General features: G+C 46.4%; 1 protein-coding gene across 1 annotated transcript in view; it reads right to left on the bottom strand.

Moving 5' to 3' along the window:
• SPAG1 (sperm associated antigen 1) overlaps nt 1–16,319 on the bottom strand; it is a 906,455-nt gene that overhangs the window by 509,017 nt on the left and 381,119 nt on the right. The window lies entirely within an intron of this gene.

Genomic DNA, 16,319 nt, shown 5'->3' on the forward strand with positions numbered 1-16,319 from the left:
TCACCTTGTGGTCGTGTAGCAACAGATAGGGGCCCAGGGTCAGGGCCGTTTCTAGGATTTTCGGGGTCCTGGGCAAAAAGGGAATTTGCGAGGCCCCTCTAATTTACATAAATGACACATTCAAGACTCCAGAAGCTGCTTTGTGAAGACTCCTCCTGGGCTGCAGCTCCTACTTTCAGCCACCTACAAGCACCTCTTTTACAGCTCCTATCGAGCTGAAGGTGTGAGAATTGTTTGAGGGCTGAAAGATAAAACTGGGGAGGGGGTGCTAAAGTGCCGGACAGAGGGCATCCTGCAGTGTCTCTGAATGGGCAGCTGGGCAGGAGGCCAAGTTGCAGGACAAACCTGCAAAATGTGTCTCCTTGCAACTGAGACAAGAGGAAGTGTCTCCCTCCCCTAGTCCTCCTCCCTCCATCACTGAGAAGCCCAGGGAGAGGGCCACCCTCCCATGGGCCTAATTCCAAGGAGACACCTTTCTTTCAGTTGGATCCACAGGGGTACAAGAGGACTGGTTGTGTGTTGCACTGATGCAGGCCCCATGCTGGTGGATTGAGTGCGAGGCCCTGGGCAGCTGCCCACACTGCCCATGCCTTGCACCTGCCCTGCCTAGGGTAAAACTCCTCAAGGATCAGAAGACCAGCTAAAGTAGAGTGTCAGCGCCCCCATATTAGGGTGCTGCCAGTGACTCAAAAGGGGGTGTTATGGTCTTCCGGGAGGCCAGTCAAAAAGTTTAGGGCCAGGAGAAAGTCCATCAGCAGTGTCGGGGGGTCCGACGTGCCCTCCGCAGGCGTCACAGGGCCCGTTGCTGCCCCCACATTGTAGCACGGAACTCACAGCTCATTCAGGCCTAGGAAGGTCACGGCGAAGGGGTCCCAAGCAGTGCAGCAGTCCCTGCAAGGCGTGGGATAGCGATCAGGCCCCAAGCGCCAAGCAGGTGAAGTCCTCCAACAGGGGCCCACCTATAGTCCCCAGCCCACCTCCAGCTTCAAGACCAGCAGTCCAAGGTGGTGGGGAGAGCACCGCAGGGGGCTGGGGTCCACATCCACCAGGGCTGGCCCATTCTGGTTCTCCTTTTATGCTCATAAACCAGAAGGATTTTGGAGAGCTGGAGAATGTTCAGCTACAGTAATCCAGCATAAAGATCTTTTCGTATGGAGGACGGAGGGTGGATGTTTTTGAGAAATTTGAGGGAAGTCTCGAGTTAGACGGGAACACTGCTACTGGACCCGTTTATGTTGGGAAAGAGGGTGCGAATCTGTTCGGATGGCAGGAACAAGGGGAGTTAGGAATAATCTTGCACCCTAATCAGCCTGACAGGGTGTTATCTAGTCGGAAAATGAAAGGATCCAGTAATGTGTCCCTGTCAACTTCTTCGTCCTGTACTGGGATGGTTGGGGATTTGATGGCTGATGAAAGGGTCCGTAACTATCCTGAGGTGTTTAGTGAATAAGAACAAGCGATTGCCCATAGAGTACCATGAGTCTGCAAAATGAATTACTGATGGAGTTGAAAAGGTTGTGACATGAGCATAATTGAGCCCATCGATGGGTCTGAGTGGTTGGCACCCATAGTTTTGGCATGCAAGGCTGACAAGTCCATGAGACTTTGTGTGGACTTTCGTGATCTTAATTCCAGCATTTGGATTGATCGCCAACCTTTGCCGAACATCAATGAAATGTTGCCAACGTTGGATGGTGCGAAGTTTTTCACTTCCTTGGACGTCTCCAGCATACCATCAGGTTGAGTTGAGCTAGGATTCCAGGCACCTCACGTCTTTTGTCACGCCCGAAGGGGCTTACCGCTACATACGTATGCCTTTTGGTTTTGCGTCGGCATCTGCGGTATTCCAATGCCTGATGGGGAATTTATTTGGTAATACCATGGGGGTGGTGTTCTTCCAGGATGACATACTGATTTATGGGAAGACTGAATCCGAACACAATGCGAGAGTGAAAGAGGTTCTGGATATTGTCAAATCGAGTAGATTAACTCTGAGGAGGGACAAGGGCAAATTTTTCCAAGAAGGTGTGGACTATTTGGGTCACCACATTTGACCTAAGGGTGTGGAGCCTAAGAGGAAAATCGTAGAGGCTATACAAAATGCTCCCAGACCTGTTGATTAGGACCAATTGTGTTCCTTTCTTGGGTTGGTGGAGTATTATGCCAAATTTGGAGGAAATTTCATTGATAAAATTGTGCGTTTGCGCAATTTGTTGAAGAAGAACAACAGGTTTGTGTGGAACAAGGAGTGTGAGGACAGTTTCGAACGTATCAAAAAGGAAATTGTGTTGGCCCGACCACTAAGCACATTCAACATCAACGATGTAACTTTTGTGTCTGCTGATGCAAGCAATGTGGGTCTAGGTGCCGTCCTCATGCAGAAAAGGCAAGGCGGTTCTGAGGAAACCATTGAGTTTGCATCACGCATGTTACAAGGGGCAGAAGGCACTTATTCCACCAGCGAAAGAGAAGCTTTGACGTTGTGGTGAGGTGTGCAACATTTCAGGAATTTCCTTCGGGAAACATTTTTGTCCTCAGAACGGATCATAAGCCATTGGTGGATCTTTTCACCACTAAAGGAGGCGGCGGAGCTACTCCACGCATTGCCAAGTGGCAGTACAGGCTGCAGGAATTTCATTACAAACTTGAGTATGTGGCCGGTGCTAAGAACTTCAGGGCTGATTGTCTATCGAGGTTACCCCAAATAGACGCTACCGAAGGGTAGGAATCTATTGATGAGTTGGAGATTGTGTGTTTGCTATCTTCTGTGAATGAAGTGGCTAAGGGTGCTTTGTCTGAACAGGAATGGTTGAGTGCAGTGTCGGAAAATGTGGAGCTTAAAGCAGTGGAAAACTTTGTTTCCATTGGTTGGCCCAATTCGAAGGACACACCCACGGAATTAATTCCATACAGGAGAGATGGTGAAGAATTGTCCATGGAGGGGGTATCTAGCACAGGTGTGGTCAGATATCAGTCCCTAGCTGCATGCAAAAGAGGATTTTAGACCTAGCTTACGAGGGTCATCTGGGCATTCAGGCCATGAAACGGTGAGTAAGGGAAGCTTTTTGGTGGCAAGAAGTGGACAGGGATATTGAACACTATGTTTGTGAATCCTGCATATGTGTGCTTAGTGATAAGACCCAAGTCACATGTCCTTCTCCTGTGGATCCTGTTGTTGTCAAGAATACCCCTTGGTGTAAACTTGCTTTCGACATTTCCAGACCTTTCGGGGTCACCGGTTGTTCACCCAAGTATGTTTTGGTGGACTACACAACAAAATGGCCAGAGATAAAGTGAATAAATGAATGAATGAAGTAAGTTTATACAGCACGTATTACCCGTAGGTGTCTTAGCACTAAGTGAATCAAGGGCTGAGGAAGGAGCATCAAGCCGGGTTAGGTCTGAGTGACTTTGTTGTTTACAGGCGGAAATAGTCAGGTCTTTAGCTGCTTTCTGAATAACTGCAAGTTGGGTTGGGACCGGAGGGCAAGAGGAAGGAGTTCTTCCATAACTCCACCCCCCCCCCCCCCCCCCGAAGGTCAGTGTTCTACCGCCCCAGTTTACTAATTTAATTCTGGGAATCAGGACCATATGCGCGAGCTAGTTCTGAGTGTTCTACTGGGTGCCTACCATTTAATCGCTCCTGGAAATATAGAGGGCCCGTACAGTGAAGAGCCATGTGCATTAGGCACAGAGACTCAAATGAGATTCTCTTCTCCACCAGTAGCCAATGAAGGCTGTGTAACAGATAAGATACTGGTTTGAACTTAGGGGTCTGGCTACTGCATTCTGTAGGGACTGCAATTTTTTCAACAGGTATTTCTAGGTGCCAAGATAGAGGGCATTGCAGCAGTCCAGTTTGGAGGTATGAGGACCAGCATTATGGTCTTCTGAAGGTCCGTTGGGATGAAAGGGAGGATTTTTTTGAGAACCCGTAACATAAAATATCCCCCAGAGGTCACTGCATAGATCTGAGCAGCGAAGCATATTTGGTGTAAAAAATGACAACCAAACTTTTAGCCTTCTGCACCAGCTTGGGCAGGTCACTCATCTCCTGGGGCGACCAGGATGCATTCCAGAAGGATGTCTCTTTCCCAAAGAGCAGCACCTCCGTTTTATCTGAATTCAATTTGAGACAATTCTCCTTCATCTAGCTTGCAACTACAGCCATGCAACTAAAGAAATTGTTAGCATCATTTTCAAACTAAGACAAGACGAACACCACTATCTGTGTGTCATCTGCGTAAGATAGTACAGTCACGCTGAAGCTCATAATAAGCTTCACCAGGAGGGTGACATACATGTTAAAAAGAGTGAGACTGAGTGCCGATCCCTGCGGCACTCCACAAGGGAGGGAAAAGGGCTGGATTTTACATTTCCCAACTCGACCCACTGTTGCCTATTTTCGAGAAATGAGCTCAGCAGAGATAGTGCAGTGCTCCTAAAGCCAAAGGAGTGCAGGCGTTTCATAAGAAGTAGGTGGTGGACATATCAAAGGCAACAGAGGTATCAAGTAGAATTAATGCAGCTCTGCCTCCCTTGTCCAACCTCACTGTAATTTCTTCTGATGCAGCCACCAGTACAGTGGTCCGCTCTAAACCCGAACTGAGTGGGGTCCAGCAATTGATGGGTGTCCAGAAAAGTTATAATTTCCACATTCATAGCCTTCTCTAACACCTTAGCTGGGAAATTGGTCAGTTACTGCCACCAGCTTGGGGTCCAAGGAGGGTTTCTTCACCAAAGGAAGAATAGAGGCCTTTTTCCAGATGTCAGGGTAGTGCTCCGAACTCAGTACTTGGTTCAGTAGATCTTTAAGAGCCCAACCACCAGACTAGCCAGTTTATTGATGATCCCTGGAGGGCAAGGGTCAGAGGGGGCCCCGGACTTGATGGAACTCATGAGGCTGATTGTTTTATCCCATGTGAGAAGAAAAAACATCTCAAAGGTGGGAGATACCTCGCGAGCCGTGAATGTACCCAAATTTGAGGTCTCTTCCAAATTAATGATAAGGTCAGTGCTAGGAGACTGCTGAGAGAATACCTGAAAGATATAGTTGTCCTTACATTGGAAGAAATCTGCCAGCTTGTTGCAAAAAGGTTCGTCCAGGACAAAGGAATTGCTGTTTTTTCGGATTTAATGAGATCTTTATACTCCGCAAGGGTTTTTTTGTATGTGGCTTTTTCCCAGGGAAATAGTCAACCCTCCAAAGCGCTCTTCGCTCCTACACCTCAGCTGTGCTGCTTTCAAAGCCGGTGAGAACCAAGGAGCAGATGCATTTTTCCTATGACTCTTCAGCGTTTTCACAGTTTGTGGACAGTGCGAATGCTGAAGTGGTGATCAAGTTTGTTAAGGAGGTGTTCCTCAGGGAGGGATTTCCGGAAGGATTTGGTGACGGATAATGGGACACAATTGGTGTCCAGGGAGACGGAAAGTGGAGAATGGCATCAGACATGTTCTCACGTTCCTTTACCACCCGCGCAGCAATGGTTTAGTGGAGCGATTGAACCGTGTGTAGGATCCACTACAATTAGCTCTTGTGAATGGCTTGTGTTGGAGGAAAGCTGTAGAGGACATGTTGTGGACTACACCTCACATCAGCACTGGAGTTTCTCCTTTTACGCTTTTGAGAGGTAGAGTTGCTGGATCTAAATTGAACAAGGATCGGAGGACCAGGAAGTCAGTTGAAAAGGGAAAGTTGGAAGGTGTGGTGGACGTGAGAGCTGCTGTGCAGAAGAAGTACGGCACCAGAGACGTGTGTGCCAGGGCATCCCCCACCCAGAGTCTGCGTCCTTTCACCTGGCAATCCAGAGAGGCAAGGGGAGAGCCAGGGGGCCGGGAACAGTAGACCTGTACAGAAGTATACAATGGTCAGTGTGGGCACTGCAGAGTCCTTAGCTGCTTGCGCTCCGCAGCACGGCACCCGCAGCTCAATGAGGTCCGACAAGAGAGGGTGAGCAGGGCCTGTGAGGGAGCCCTTATCCCCATCGGTGGTGGCATAGCAGTTAGGCCTCAGGGTGCCGCACCGGAGAGTGTTCAGGAGGGAGCCAGCACCTGGCCCCCAAGTGAGCACCAAGCCGAACAGGACTGCAGCCAGTAGGCCGTAAGATGGCGGTCGGGATCTGACGGGCTTCTAGGCCGAGAGAGATGACGCCGCACCAGGACGTCTAGTCAAGGTGTATGCTCGCCTCCGATTGTCCCAAGCAATGTCTACGGACCGTGTGTGCCCAACAGTGATGGTAGGTGACAGCCCGAAGCCAAAAATATTCAATAACGATGAGTGGGAGCTGGAACCGGAGTGAGGCACGTCATACTCAATCCCACACCAGGCCACGCCCCTGAAAAGGCACAAATAATGCCAGCATAGACATGTCAGTTATTGGGGAACTCTTCAAAACTAATCTGGGCTTTGTCATCCTTCCACAGGTCAGAGCACTGAGCCTCTAAATTCAACTAATGAACTTCCTAGATCTTCCATCAGCATCAGCCAGGGACTTGTTGGGAGATCGGGGTCTGATGTCAGCAACAATATCAAATGACCCGGGCCGGGTTTCGTCTGCAGCTGAAATCCTTGGTGGCTCATCTATTTTCTCACTGGAGACCAGACTTGCAGAATTAAAAAGCCTTAAGTCCAGTAGCCATCCAATTTCACGGGGGCTGCAGTGGTGAATGAATTTAGAACACCTTCAGAGTGGCTTTATTCCTAACATGTCAACTCGATTTTGTTTCAGGAGGCTGCGTAGCCAGCGGGTATTCTGAAAATCTGACATGGATCTGCCCCTTAGCCAGAAGAACTTGTACTACTCTTGGCCTTAGCCAATACAAAAGTTGACTATGGAATTCAGCTATTTAGGAGAGTTTGAAAAGAATGAAGTGTGAATTTAATTCCTGATGTCGATTAAGATATTGCACCGGCCTTGACAGTGTCCAAGTGAATGTGAATGGCATACTGTAACAAACTTTATGTATTGGATGCGGAACAAGATATGGGGATGCTCTTTCTAACCATTACTGTTTGTCTCTGCAGTTGATCCTTTAGCTGACTGGATGTGACAGGAATTACTGATGAAGTCATTTAGATGGTCTTTGGAAATGTGGCTTTACCTGGGGACCCATTATTGATCAGTTTCCAAATTAACTTATATGATAATGAAGTTTGTGCCCATTAAGTTATCAATTAGGAAAATAAGTACTATTCCCAGTAATAAACGGGGAGGCAGTAGTACTAACATAATGCAGACTCATAATGGAGTGTCAGACTTTCAAGTACAATGATGAAAGAGGATCTCTGTAGGGAAACATTTGAACCAGCTTTTGGATAGATTCTGCTGTGCTAAAGGGAAGAGCTCTACAAAAAGAAAAGTCCATAGTAAAGCATTACATTTTGCGGACCAACCCCTTCTTCTCTCATAACATAGACTGTAAACAGTTATCTGTGTAATTTCAGATACTGGAGTGACAGTAAATCAAATATTTAGATGCACACGTAAGAGAGTTATGGCTACAAAGCAAATAATACTAGTACTGTTCTACTCTTCCAGTCTTCCATTGCACATGGCTACCCGGAGGCCTCCCAGCGCTGCGAAAGACACGATAGATGGTAAAACCAGAATGACAAGGAAGTCAGTCGCAGAAAAGCCAAGTCTTTAAGGTCTTGCGGAAGGGGAGTTCCTGCTCCAATAACCGATGTGTTCCAGAGTCTAGGGGCCAGGAAGGAAGTAAAACGGTCAACCCAGCGATATCTACGGATCCTGAGGACCTTCAGTAGGTGAGCTGAAGAGGATCTGAGGACTCTCCCCGGCAAATATAGTCTTAACAAAGAAGGCCCTTTTTTATTAATTGCCCTGTGCATTTGTGCATAATGCATAGTCTTGAACTTCACTCTGCGTTTTACTGGAAACCATTGGAGATCTCTCACTGGGCTTTCATCTACTAATGATCAGCTGGTTACTCATGCCTAAGAAAAAAACAGTTATCAAACTAAAATGGGACCCAATAGAGAACATACCATTCATTCATCTGATGTACAGACTGTTATATATAGGCCGTAAGAAACATTTGCAAGGTCATATCAGTGGACAACCTCTTGCTTTTAAAGACTCTGTGTAGCTCTGTTTACTGGTTGGAATTGTGCTTACAACTTGATTATTGAAGTACAATATCACCTGAAAATATATGTCATTCTGTATGTTAATAGTGTTATATTATATTTCTGTTATTTTGAAGGATCAACTGGGTTGTAAAATGTAAGTGGTCTCTTGGGGCTACTGATTAAGTCCCTATTTTTCTGCCGCCTGTGCTCTCCTAGGTTTCGTGATGGCACTACGACTGATACATGGTGTGCAGAACTTCAAAATCCGATTTAGGCTTTTATTTCAGCTACTAGTGGCAATGCATACACACCCAAACGTCTACACTGGCTGACCACCAGAGTCATGCTACACATGCAGAGGACACAGTCACCAATGGTGCCAACCCAGTATAGGCCTGTCCCTAGAGTGAGAGAGAGGGAGGGCCATAGTTGGAACAGGGCCTTCATAGAGCTGACACCCAGGGTAGCAAAAACACCTGATACACAGGGCAACCAGAGGCATAATTGAGTCTTCTGATGCCTGCACAGAGAGCTGGGTGGAGTTGCTCTGGCATCCGCATCATGAGCAGGTTATGGCATCCATTACATTGGGGCCTGTAAGAACAATCTCTTGGCACATATCGTAGGAACGCCCATCTGGTTCATCTTACACTGAGGGATGCAACCACTTGATGATATCCATCATTCAACCAATTCTAAAGAGTTCAATAGGGTTGGAAGATCAAATCAAATGTGCCAGCAATACTATATACTAGGCTTGTTGTAAAATGTATGGTAAACTAATTTGTTTCTTGATCATGAGTTGCGCACAAGATTGAAGATATATATTAGTCTTCCAAAGAAGTAAACTGCTCGCTCCAATTCCGTGCCCTCGTGAAGTTGGTGCGTCAAAATCGGTGCAGATCACATAATATATTAATCTGATTCCAAAGATTGAGAAAATCACACACTCTGGTATGCATAATCAAGGAGTTTTAATCCCTCAAACTCGATGCATTTCAAACACATATGGTCTTGTTCACGATCATGGTCTCCATTATAAGTGCTCCTTATATGCAGTGCTACAGTGTAAACTTAAAAAGGGACCAACCTCCTTCCATTTTCATGGGCAACATCTTGTAACTTCATTTTTTGCTGTTGATACCAGCTATTCAACATGTATATAGCATTGAGCTGACCAGAGGTCAGGAGGCAACCATTTGGCCACGTTGATCCACTGCGGTGAGTCCAGTGAGGCGGGACTCCTTTGTGGTTATCTTGGTCTGCCCAGCACCAATGACAGCAGTTCAGCTGGTACAAGTAGACAAATGGCAGTATGTTCATGGATATTTCTGAGGGTGCCACAGTCTGCTGATGCCACATTCCAGTCACGTGGAGCAAGCCAGGAGCATATGACCCCGAATTTGTAGATGTATACCAAAATTTGAAAAGAGACCTAAAGCAACCCCCTCCCCTCCTATATTAACGGCTCTTGGGGGGAGTGGGGGAGGGGTTGTGCCAGTCTGCCAGAAACAGAATGTTGCAACATTTGTAGAGAAAGATTCTGGAGAGGTAAAGGGAGACAACCATCATTTTTATTTTCCAGGCCACAGCTCCTCTACTGGAATTGTTGAGATTCGTAGTAGGCCCTGAAAGTTTTGTATTGCAAGTAGAACTCCCTTACAGCAAAGTCATGTCCAGTATGTAGGCCACGGCCCTCAAATGTTTTTGAAATGCTCTATGGAGGGAGTATGCCTGTTCATCACAAACCTGTAAACTATCAAAGGGCATGTCTACCAGAGAGGCTTTACACCTACTGACAAGCCAGTAGTAAGCATCCAGGCATGCCTGCATAATGTGGCAGTTGTGCCCAAGGACTGCGCCACAGCGTCCACAGAATCCAAGCTGCAGTTCACAATTAGTTTCAAGGTGTCCAAGCCATCACTGATCAATTTGAAAAAGGATTTGGCATGTTCTGGTAGGCTTGTAACTAACAGTATAACCAACTCCCACAGGCATGGGCATAGTAACCCTTCAGGCAGGCATGTGGCATTCACTGCGTGAACAGCAGGTCTGCCTGTTACAGAACGTTCTGGCCCATAGCATCCAGTTTTTTAGATTCCCTGTCCAGAGGGCCTTAGGAAAGAGACTGGAATTCAGTTCAGAAGGCAAAACCTGAAACACTAAGCTCTACAGGGACAAGAGTTAGGGTAAGAATGTTGGTTCACCTGGAGCTGGCGTTTGGCAATCCATCAGTGGATTGCTAGGCTCAAGAAGGGCTTCTCCGAATCAACCTAGACAAGTTCTAGTAGACCCTCACTGAATGGGGGAAAAGGTTCTGCAAATGAAGTCGTAGATTTCAAGATTTCCATCAAAATGTTAGACTTGGGCGCCTCTGCGGGTAAAGTCAAATCCAGAGACTTTGGATTGTATGACAACCATGCATGCCTAAACCACGCATACCATAACGCGGTCAGAACAACAAATTTGTCTTAACCTGCATTCCTTTACCACGCAAGTCTTTACAACGACATGACTTGGCAAAAGTGCTGGACTTCGAGACAGTGTAATTTACTATTCCAACTCCGGTAAGCGCAACAGTACAGAAAGCATTGGACTTTAAAGTCCAACGCCGCTTTACATAACGGATGTTGCTGTAACGACATCTATGGTAAAGGAATGCGACATTATGACACATTCGTTGTTCCAACCGCGTTACAAAGACAACGCATGATTCGGCCGTCATTGTAATTGCTGTTTCCGGAGGCTTTACAGCTTTAAGCACCACTGTTAAAATGATTATTTCTCAGACAGGACCCCAAGGGATAAGGGGTGTCCCCTTCTGTAGGGATATATACATCTCTGGCAATCTATAAATCAAGGTAACAACTTGCATTATACTATGAAGGAAAGAGCAGATTGCCAGCCTCTGATTCACCTTCTGTATGCCCACAGTCCTTACCAACCACGGATATGGAGTCAGAACCAAGCAGCTACTCTATTCAGTCACATTTCTGGGACCTAGAAGAAGCTGTTCTTTAAGACACATTCTGATCTTCTCTTTTGCCATGAAGATAATTTCAGCCAATTTAGAGGGCAGTGCTGGTAATGACTTATAACGTGGCATCGTGACCAGCTCCTTGAAAGACATCGTAGATAGCGTTGGACAAACAAAGTATAGTACAGTCATTTATCTTTTGGTGTTGAGGCCAGAAACTGTGGAGGTGCGGCGTCAGGCTTCAGGATCAGGGTCCCTGGAGTTGCGAAGCCAGAAAGATCAGATACATCCTTGAGAAGTGACGTAGTAAGTACTGCAGCTGTCCTAAAGATCTCATACACAGAAGGCCTCAAATTGCACCATGGCTCTGATCAGTACAATATGACACTGTCGTTGAAAAAGCGAGAGGAGCCTATTAAGCAGCAAAAGGTGGAAGTTAGTTATAAAGCTATCAAAACAACTCAGTGGGCAATTTCACTTCTAAAACATTAACAAGCATAATTTATACCTAAGACACAAAATTAATAATTCTATAAAGTTTAACAAAGAAACACAAACAATACAAAAATAGAGTGGGAGGAAATAAACTTAATAAAACTATCCCTTCTGTGAGGCAGGAAAAGAAATATGTTGGAAGTCTCTAAAGGACGCTGCAATTTGGAAAAAATTTCAGGAGATCTGATACATAAGCAAATTAATTGATGAACCAACAAGGTAGGAACACCATAATAAGCTCACTAATATTTCTATGTCTATTGAAAAAGGGTGAAAGGTATGGGAAAACGGAGAAAATTGGCAAAGACTGATTGACAGACGTTGTTTCAGTAAAGCCTCTGTTGTATAGCTCCTATATATCCTTATATCGTGTTAAGTTAGCATAGGTACATTTAAGATTTAAACGCCATTTTTCCTTTCTTGCAACTTCTGCACACGACCCTTAATTGTTGACTTAGCTTTCAACCTAGTGGTTTGCCGTGGTGTATGTGAGAATAATATGTTATTGCTCTGATATCAGTTTTGTTTAATAAACCATGTCTGCACGGAGAGTGCTGAAGTTTCAGGAGCAACACGATAAGTAATTGTTATGAGGTCTGATCTCCACGCCTTCATAGTCATAACACAAGTGCAGCCTTTGCCAACTTGGGCTTGAGGCGGGATTGATATTGCTTTGCACGAGAATTTGTTAACACACTTGATGCGGTGCACATGCAGAGAGAGCTGGTGTATGCTGATGTGATTCCTTCATGCTAGGACACTAAGGTATGGGCCCGCCCTAAAACAACCCAAAGAGACCTTCTTAGCTAATAATATAATATATGTGTTAGGGAGGGTGAGATATAAGTGTTGTTAACTCTTATTCATTACAGCATGTTAACATGCTGTCACCATTCGCTTTTTATGTCTTAGTAACTATGCTGATAATTTTGCTACTGATAATAAGTATACTTGTATTATCTAAAATACTGCGCCTGAGAAGACGGCATTAGTAAATAAACATTTCAAATGCACATGTGTCTTCTTTACTCCATGTTCTGGTTTGTAATGATACTATAACGAAAGAGTGTTCATGAGTCCCACGTACCCTGAGGTACTGTAAGTTCATGTTCTGGTTTGTCTAAACATTGGAAGTTTGATATGTCCAATGAGACACTGTAGCTAGCTCGGTAAGGGGTGAGTTGGTTGCTGAGGTAAGTTTTGGGACACCCTAATTTGCCGAGGTTCCACTCCTCTGTGCACAGTTCTGTGTGAGTACAGAAACCCTGCGACATGGCGCCCAACGGTTTCGGTGGTCTTATATCATGACACTCGAGTAGTTTATCGTTCATGCCTTAACCCCTTCACATCCGTTTCCGGAAAACGGGGTGTCGGTGAAACCTACCTATTTTTTGAAATAGGTCTTTATTCAAGCTTGATTCTTTCTTAAACGGTTTCTTTGAATTACTACCCAGTTGTGCTACAAAGTATTCTTTGTGTTTTCTTGTTTCCAGTGTTGTCATGGCGGCGGTGGCTATTGCGCAGCATAGTCGCGTAGCGGTTCGCAACCATCTTCAGACGTACCAGGTCCCAGTAGATGGGATGGCTGTGATTTTCGTGGTATGTGCAGATCCGGCGTTTCCTTACGAGTTGTTTTACTCTTGGGCTACGTTTCCGGCTGTGGACGCTAATTCTGGTTTGTTCCACTCCTACACCGCCTCGGATGTCCCGGCTGAGTATACGCCGTACCGGGCATTGGAAATACCTATTGATCATTGGCAGCATCGAGTTTGGTTTGGTTTGATGGCGCCCTCCCCCACTCTTTGTCCGCAGCGAGGTTAGGTCCGCTCTCAATTCCAGGTACGAATTGGCCTGCGTTGGGTGGCTTTACCCCGCACCCGAATCACGGGGCTTGTACCCTAGCAGAAATTCGCAGGCTACATGTTGTTTCCATTTCCGTGATTCGTGCTTTAGTGCAATACATCGGTCGACATCTTCCTGGTGGTCCCCAGGGGGGTGCGGCCGCTCCCGTGGATCGAGGCGGAATGCGTCTCAATCCAGTGATGGTTAATTCGGTTTTTGGTGCGCGTCCAGTTGACAACGATGACTTCCCATTCTGGCTAGCAGAGAAGTTTGATCAACTTGAGGCGGTTTTTCCGAATTCTACTCCTGCTGATAAACATAGAATGTTAACGATTACTCTACCGAAGGATATAACTCCTGAACTTGTTGACTGTGAAAGCTGGGGAAAAACATTTGCGGCAGTTTATACAAGGTGCTTCGGCACCCCGTCTATGACTGCCCTGCCTGAAATCATTAGACGTGTTCAGAATGATCACGGTCCAGAGGCAGCGGTTGAATTGGGTATGCGCCTGTGTGGTTCTTTTGAGATTGTAAGTGATCTCATTCTCTCCAATGTTAAAGGAGATGCAGTTAACTTTCAGGTGTCGAATGCTTTGGCTGCTCTGCCCGATGCCGACAAACCCCGCCAGTTAGCAAAGATTGTGGTGGCCGCTTATAAGACAATTGGCCGCACAAGTAGAGGTCTGAAATATTTTCCAGTAAAGGAGAAAAAACAACCTCAGGGACAATCTGCAGTGACAGATGTCCAGCCCAAGTCCAAAAAACAAAATTGGCCTAAGAAACAGACACAGGGGAAGAAGAATACACAGACTCAGGATTCTTTCCCTGCAGTACAAGCACCTGCGCCGACAGAAAAAGTTTATGATTTGCGCGATCGCGCGATGATTAAATCACCTGATCGATTTCAGGGTTCTGATCAACGCTCTCCTCGTTCCTTTCAGGAAACATCGGCCCCGAAGACCGGTGGAGGAGGAGGGGGTGGACGTGGACGTGGTGGCCAACAAGGACGTGGTCAGTCCCGCCAGACGGACGGCGCAGTGAAGCAGGAGGATTCTACGCCTAAGCGTCCGCAGTTTGCGAAAAAGAAAGTCGCAGCCTTAACAGCGCATAGATATGCCACAGATAGTGAGAACGCGGCTTCGGAATCTGACGTGGGCTCTGACCTTGCTGGACAGCGCGGCGGAGATTACCATAGTCAGAGAGGCGCTCTGTCCACTACTGAGGGTGACAGCGACTGAAGTGTTTGTTGTAATAGAAACAGCCGATACAAGATTAGCTCCCCCTGAAAGACTTTTTGAAATTGTCCTGTTAATTGAAGGTGACATACAGCGTACTGTCAGAGGGGTATTTTGGGAGAACCTTTCGTCTACGTACGACATTTTGCTTTCCGAAGCTGACTGGCCACCACCTTTTGTGCTCGCAGCGCCGCGAGGGGAGGAGGTAATCCTTCCCAGTTTCGCGCACACTGTCTCGACTGAGCATGCGCAGCATTTTGCAGAAGAGTGGGCTCGGGCTCTTGCACCGGCTCTCTACCGCAACCAATGTGGTTGGGACAAATTGTCCCCTTGCCACGAAATCCCTTTGCGGTCTGAGCCGCAGCCTCAGCCTCAATATCCCATACGGCGTGAAGCTAAAGCAGCCGTCGCAGAAATCCTTGAACAATTGGAATATCAGGGAGTTATTGAAACGTGTGTGTCACCAATGAATAATCCCCTTTTTACTGTGACCAAACCTGACGGATCATATCGTTTGGTATTGGATTACCGGCATTTGAACTCGCATTGCCGTAACTGTGCAGTACAGAATACTCACGGCTCTGCCCTAGTGGATAGTCTAGTGCGTAAGCGCTTCAAGACAACGCTTGACATTTCCAATGGTTTTTATGCCCACAGACTGGATGACTTTAGCTCCCAGTGGACAAGTTTTACGTCCGCTGGGGTGCAAAAACGCTTCCGGCGACTCCCAATGGGCTACAAAAATAGTCCTGGAGTCTTCACCTCCAGAATAGTCACTCTGTTGGAGGGAATCGATCCAGATGCATGTTCTTATGTAGATGATATTAATCTCACAGACGACGAGATTTGGATGCATCTGTGTCGAGTGAATTCCATAATTTGTACCTTTGCTGATATGGGTTACAAATTTAATTTTGCAAAATCGCACATTGCAGAACACACGGTGTTGTTCCTCGGCTATGAGCTGAACAATGAAGGTAGAGGTTTGGCTCCTCACTTCTTGGAGAAATGCGCACAATTGCGCGCTCCTACAACACTGAAAAAATTACAGTCTTTGCTGGGTTTTTTGAATTTCGGCAGAACTTACATTCCGGAATATGCCCAGCGTATCAAGCCGTTGTATGCTTTGATACAACCAACTTTCTCAAAATCATGCTGGCTGCCTGAGCATTCAGCCATTTTGCAATCCTTGCAGGCTGATCTGCTCGCTTCTAAATATTTACTGACTCGTGATAACCACACCAACCTAGTAATAAGAATAATTCCTGGGACGGTGGGTTTCACATACCTCACTTTTAATGAAGGTGACACAGTACCTATTGCTTACAAGTCGCACTTGTACACTTCGGCTGAGTTGCGGTTTCCCACAGTGGAAAAGGTTTTAACTGCTGTACAGATGGCAATTCTTAAGGAACGAGCACTGTCTCAGGGGAAACGCATGCTAGTGGTAACACCCTGTCCTCATTTGGAGGCAGTCACGAAAGCCAGTGTACCAAATTCAAAAGCTTTGCACCCTCGGTGGATTCAGTGGGCTGCGTCATTGTCATCCACGGATGTCATGTTTATTTTTGACGCCTCCTTACGGTCGCAAGAGTACTTGCAGTATGAATTCGTTCATCCTGCTCCTCTGGCTATGCGACCTTTGGAGGACTTCCATTGCATCATTTACACTGATGGGTCG

The sequence above is a fragment of the Lissotriton helveticus genome, chromosome 4_1 (genome assembly GCF_964261635.1).
Source record: "Lissotriton helveticus chromosome 4_1, aLisHel1.1, whole genome shotgun sequence".
NCBI classification, from domain to species: Eukaryota; Metazoa; Chordata; class Amphibia; order Caudata; family Salamandridae; genus Lissotriton; species Lissotriton helveticus.